Source organism: Eleutherodactylus coqui, unplaced genomic scaffold (assembly GCF_035609145.1).
Source record: "Eleutherodactylus coqui strain aEleCoq1 unplaced genomic scaffold, aEleCoq1.hap1 HAP1_SCAFFOLD_178, whole genome shotgun sequence".
NCBI classification, from domain to species: domain Eukaryota; kingdom Metazoa; phylum Chordata; class Amphibia; order Anura; family Eleutherodactylidae; genus Eleutherodactylus; species Eleutherodactylus coqui.
The window spans coordinates 135,001-140,677 of NW_027101852.1; positions in this window are offsets into that span (position 1 = coordinate 135,001).

Here is a 5,677-nt window from a genome sequence, read left to right on the forward strand (position 1 = left end):
GTCCATGGCAGTTGGCAGAGGCGAGTCTTGGAGAAAAAACGACAAAGTCCAAACGCTCCAGGCGTGCCGGCCAGGGGTGCGGACCCGGGTGGCCGGGCCGGCGGGAGCTGCGGCTGCCGGGGCTGAGCCGAGTATTAGTGCATGTCCTGAGAACCGGGAAGGGGACAAACCGGTGGCTCCAGGCCGGGTTGGAGTTCCAGGAGGTCGGCCTGACTCTGGAGGTTTTCCCCTTAGCATTTCCCCATAGGCCAAAAGGGGGGAAGTCAAAAAAGCACCCCCAGCAGATGTATGCAGAGTTGGGCTGGGGGGTGACGGAGAGCGGGCTGTTGGCAGCTGTGTGGTGGCTGCTGGCAGCCGTGTGCTGGCTGCAGGGGTGGGCCTGGGCGTCTGCGGAGGGCCCCTTCAGAGTGCACCTACCAGTAGGGGCTCAAGACCCAGGCTGAGCCTCCGATGTGCCCGGGCTGGACACCCAGGAGGCGGGCAGCAGCCCCCGCTGAAGCCCACGGCAGTTGGCAGAGATGGGTCTTTGAGAAAAAAATGACAAAGTCCAAACGCTCCAGGCGCTGGCCAGGGGTGCGGACCGGGCTGGCCGGGGCCGGCGGGAGCTGCGGCTGCCGGGGCTGAGCCGAGTGCCTATGCATGTCCTGAGAACCGGGAAGGGGACAAACCGGTGGCTCGAGGCCGGGCTGGAGTTCCAGGAGGTCGGCCTGACTCTGGAGGTTTTCCCCTTAGCATTTCCCCATAGGCCAAAAGGGGGGAAGTCAAAAAAGCACCCCCAGCAGATGTATGCAGAAGGGGCTGGGGGGTGACGGAGAGCGGGCTGTTGGCAGCTGCGTGGTGGCTGCTGGCAGCCGTGTGCTGGCTGCAGGGGTGGGCCTGGGCGGCTGCGGAGGGCCCCCTGAGTGCACCTGCCAGCGGTGGTTGAAGACATTGCCTGAGCCTCCGATGTGCCCGGGCAGGACACCCGGGAGGCGGGGAACAGCCCCCGCTGAAGTCCATGGCATGTGCCAGAATCGAGTCTTGGAGAAAAAATGACAAAGTCCAAACGCTCCGGCGCCGGCCAGGGCGGTTGACCCCGGCTGGCCGGGCCGGCGGGGGCTGCGGCTGCCGGGGCTGAGCCGAGTGTCGATGCATGTCGTGAGAACCGGGAAGGGGACAAACCGGTGGCTCGAGGCCGGGTTGGAGTTCCAGGAGGTCGGCCTGACTCTGGAGGTTTTCCCCTTAGCATTTCCCCATAGGCCAAAACGGGGGAAGTCAAAAAAGCACCCCCAGCAGATGTATGCGGAGGGGCTGGGGGTTGACGGGGAGCGGGCTGTTGGCAGCTGTGTGGTGGCTGCAGGGGTGGGCCTGGGCGGCTGCGGAGGGCGCCTTCAGAGTGCACCTACCAGTAGGGGCTCAAGACCCAGGCTGACCCTCCGATGTGCCCGGGCAGGACACCCAGGAGGCGGGGAGCAGACACCCCCGCTGAAGCCCACGGCAGTTGGCAGAGATGAGTCTTTGAAAAAAATGACAAAGTCCAAACGCTCCAGGCGCTGGCCAGGGGTGCGGACCGGGCTGGCCGGGCCGGAGGGGGCTGCGGCTGCTGGGGCTGAGCCGACTGTCTATGCATGTCCTGAGAACCGGGATGGGGACAGACCTGTGGCTCCAGGCCGGGTTGGAGTTCCAGGAGGTCGGCCTGACTCTGGAGGTTTTCCCCTTAGCATTTCCCCATAGGCCAAAAGGGGGGAAGTCAAAAAAGCACCCCCAGCAGATGTATGCAGGAGGGGCTGGGGGGTGACGGAGAGCGGGCTGTTGGCAGCTGTGTGGTGGCTGCTGGCAGCCGTGTGCTGGCTGCAGGGGTGGGCCTGGGCGGCTGCCGAGGGCCCCCAAAGCGCAGCTACCAGCGGTGGCTCAAGACATTGCCTGAGCCTCCGATGTGCCCGGGCAGGACACCCGGGAGGCGGGGAGCAGCCCCCGCTGAAGCCCACGGCAGTTGGCAGAGATGAGTCTTTGAAAAAAACGACAAAGTCCAAACGCTCCAGGCGTGCCGGCCAGGGGTGCGGACCGGGCTGGCCGGGCCGGCGGGGGCTGCGGCGGCCGGGGCTGAGCCGAGTGTCAATGCATGTCGTGAGAACCGGGAAGGGGACAAACCGGTGGCTCCAGGCCGGGTTGGAGTTCCAGGAGGTCGGCCTGACTCTGGAGGTTTTCCCCTTAGCATTTCCCCATAGGCCAAAAGGGGGGAAGTCAAAAAAGCACCCCCGGCAGATGTATGCAGGAGGGGCTGGGGGGTGACGGAGAGCGGGCTGTTGGCAGCTGTGTGGTGGCTGCTGGCAGCCGTGTGCTGGCTGCAGGGGTGGGCCTGGGCGGCTGCCGAGGGCCCCCGTAGTGCACCTACCAGTAGGGGGCTCGAGACCCAGGCTGAGCCTCCGATGTGCCCGGGCAGGACACCCAGGAGGCGGGGAGCAGCCCCCGCTGAAGTCCATGGCAGTTGGCAGAGGCGAGTCTTGGAGAAAAAACGACAAAGTCCAAACGCTCCAGGCGTGCCGGCCAGGGGTGCGGACCCGGGTGGCCGGGCCGGCGGGAGCTGCGGCTGCCGGGGCTGAGCCGAGTATTAGTGCATGTCCTGAGAACCGGGAAGGGGACAAACCGGTGGCTCCAGGCCGGGTTGGAGTTCCAGGAGGTCGGCCTGACTCTGGAGGTTTTCCCCTTAGCATTTCCCCATAGGCCAAAAGGGGGGAAGTCAAAAAAGCACCCCCAGCAGATGTATGCAGAGTTGGGCTGGGGGGTGACGGAGAGCGGGCTGTTGGCAGCTGTGTGGTGGCTGCTGGCAGCCGTGTGCTGGCTGCAGGGGTGGGCCTGGGCGTCTGCGGAGGGCCCCTTCAGAGTGCACCTACCAGTAGGGGCTCAAGACCCAGGCTGAGCCTCCGATGTGCCCGGGCTGGACACCCAGGAGGCGGGCAGCAGCCCCCGCTGAAGCCCACGGCAGTTGGCAGAGATGGGTCTTTGAGAAAAAAATGACAAAGTCCAAACGCTCCAGGCGCTGGCCAGGGGTGCGGACCGGGCTGGCCGGGGCCGGCGGGAGCTGCGGCTGCCGGGGCTGAGCCGAGTGCCTATGCATGTCCTGAGAACCGGGAAGGGGACAAACCGGTGGCTCGAGGCCGGGCTGGAGTTCCAGGAGGTCGGCCTGACTCTGGAGGTTTTCCCCTTAGCATTTCCCCATAGGCCAAAAGGGGGGAAGTCAAAAAAGCACCCCCAGCAGATGTATGCAGAAGGGGCTGGGGGGTGACGGAGAGCGGGCTGTTGGCAGCTGCGTGGTGGCTGCTGGCAGCCGTGTGCTGGCTGCAGGGGTGGGCCTGGGCGGCTGCGGAGGGCCCCCTGAGTGCACCTGCCAGCGGTGGTTGAAGACATTGCCTGAGCCTCCGATGTGCCCGGGCAGGACACCCGGGAGGCGGGGAACAGCCCCCGCTGAAGTCCATGGCATGTGCCAGAATCGAGTCTTGGAGAAAAAATGACAAAGTCCAAACGCTCCGGCGCCGGCCAGGGCGGTTGACCCCGGCTGGCCGGGCCGGCGGGGGCTGCGGCTGCCGGGGCTGAGCCGAGTGTCGATGCATGTCGTGAGAACCGGGAAGGGGACAAACCGGTGGCTCGAGGCCGGGTTGGAGTTCCAGGAGGTCGGCCTGACTCTGGAGGTTTTCCCCTTAGCATTTCCCCATAGGCCAAAACGGGGGAAGTCAAAAAAGCACCCCCAGCAGATGTATGCGGAGGGGCTGGGGGTTGACGGGGAGCGGGCTGTTGGCAGCTGTGTGGTGGCTGCAGGGGTGGGCCTGGGCGGCTGCGGAGGGCGCCTTCAGAGTGCACCTACCAGTAGGGGCTCAAGACCCAGGCTGACCCTCCGATGTGCCCGGGCAGGACACCCAGGAGGCGGGGAGCAGACACCCCCGCTGAAGCCCACGGCAGTTGGCAGAGATGAGTCTTTGAAAAAAATGACAAAGTCCAAACGCTCCAGGCGCTGGCCAGGGGTGCGGACCGGGCTGGCCGGGCCGGAGGGGGCTGCGGCTGCTGGGGCTGAGCCGACTGTCTATGCATGTCCTGAGAACCGGGATGGGGACAGACCTGTGGCTCCAGGCCGGGTTGGAGTTCCAGGAGGTCGGCCTGACTCTGGAGGTTTTCCCCTTAGCATTTCCCCATAGGCCAAAAGGGGGGAAGTCAAAAAAGCACCCCCAGCAGATGTATGCAGGAGGGGCTGGGGGGTGACGGAGAGCGGGCTGTTGGCAGCTGTGTGGTGGCTGCTGGCAGCCGTGTGCTGGCTGCAGGGGTGGGCCTGGGCGGCTGCCGAGGGCCCCCAAAGCGCAGCTACCAGCGGTGGCTCAAGACATTGCCTGAGCCTCCGATGTGCCCGGGCAGGACACCCGGGAGGCGGGGAGCAGCCCCCGCTGAAGCCCACGGCAGTTGGCAGAGATGAGTCTTTGAAAAAAACGACAAAGTCCAAACGCTCCAGGCGTGCCGGCCAGGGGTGCGGACCGGGCTGGCCGGGCCGGCGGGGGCTGCGGCGGCCGGGGCTGAGCCGAGTGTCAATGCATGTCGTGAGAACCGGGAAGGGGACAAACCGGTGGCTCCAGGCCGGGTTGGAGTTCCAGGAGGTCGGCCTGACTCTGGAGGTTTTCCCCTTAGCATTTCCCCATAGGCCAAAAGGGGGGAAGTCAAAAAAGCACCCCCGGCAGATGTATGCAGGAGGGGCTGGGGGGTGACGGAGAGCGGGCTGTTGGCAGCTGCGTGGTGGCTGCTGGCAGCCGTGTGCTGGCTGCAGGGGTGGGCCTGGGCGGCTGCGGAGGGCCCCCTGAGTGCAGCTACCAGCGGTGGCTCAAGACATTGCCTGAGACTCCGATGTGCCCGGGCAGGACCCCCAGGAGGCGGGGAGCAGCCCCCGCTGAAGCCCAGGGCAGTTGGCAGAGGCGAGCCTTGGAGAAAAAACGACAAAGTCCAAACGCTCCAGGCGCCGGGCAGGGTGGCGGACCGGGCTGGCCGGGCCGGCGGGAGCTGCGGCTGCCGGGGCTGAGCCGAGTGTCGATGCATGTCGTGAGAACCGGGAAGGGGACACACCTGTGTCTCCAGGCCGGGTGGGAGTTCCAGGAGGTCGGCCTGACTCTGGAGGTTTTCCCCTTAGCTTTTCCCCATATGCCAAAAGGGGGGAAGTCAAAAAAGCACCCCCGGCAGATGTATGCAGAAGGGGCTGGAGGGTGACGGAAAGCGGGCTGTTGGCAGCTGTGTGGTGGCTGCTGGCAGCCGTGTGCTGGCTGCAGGGGTGGGCCCCGGGCGGCTGCGGAGGGCCCCCTGAGTGCACCTACCAGTAGGGGCTGATGACCCAGGCTGAGCCTCCGATGTGCCCGGGCAGGACACCCAGGAGGCGGGGAGCAGCCCCCGCTGAAGTCCTTGGCAGTTGGCAGAGGCGAGTCTTGGAGAAAAAAACGACAAAGTCCAAACGCTCCAGGCGAGCCGGCCAGGGGGGCGGACGTGGCTGGCCTGGCCGGCGGGAGCTGCGGCTGCCGGGGCTGAGCCGAGTGCCTATGCATGTCCTGAGAACCGGGAAGGGGACAAACCGGTGGCTCGAGGCCGGGCTGGAGTTCCAGGAGGTCGGCATGACTCTGGAGGTTTTCCCCTTGGCATTTCCCCATAGGCCAAAAGGGGGGAAGTCAAAAAA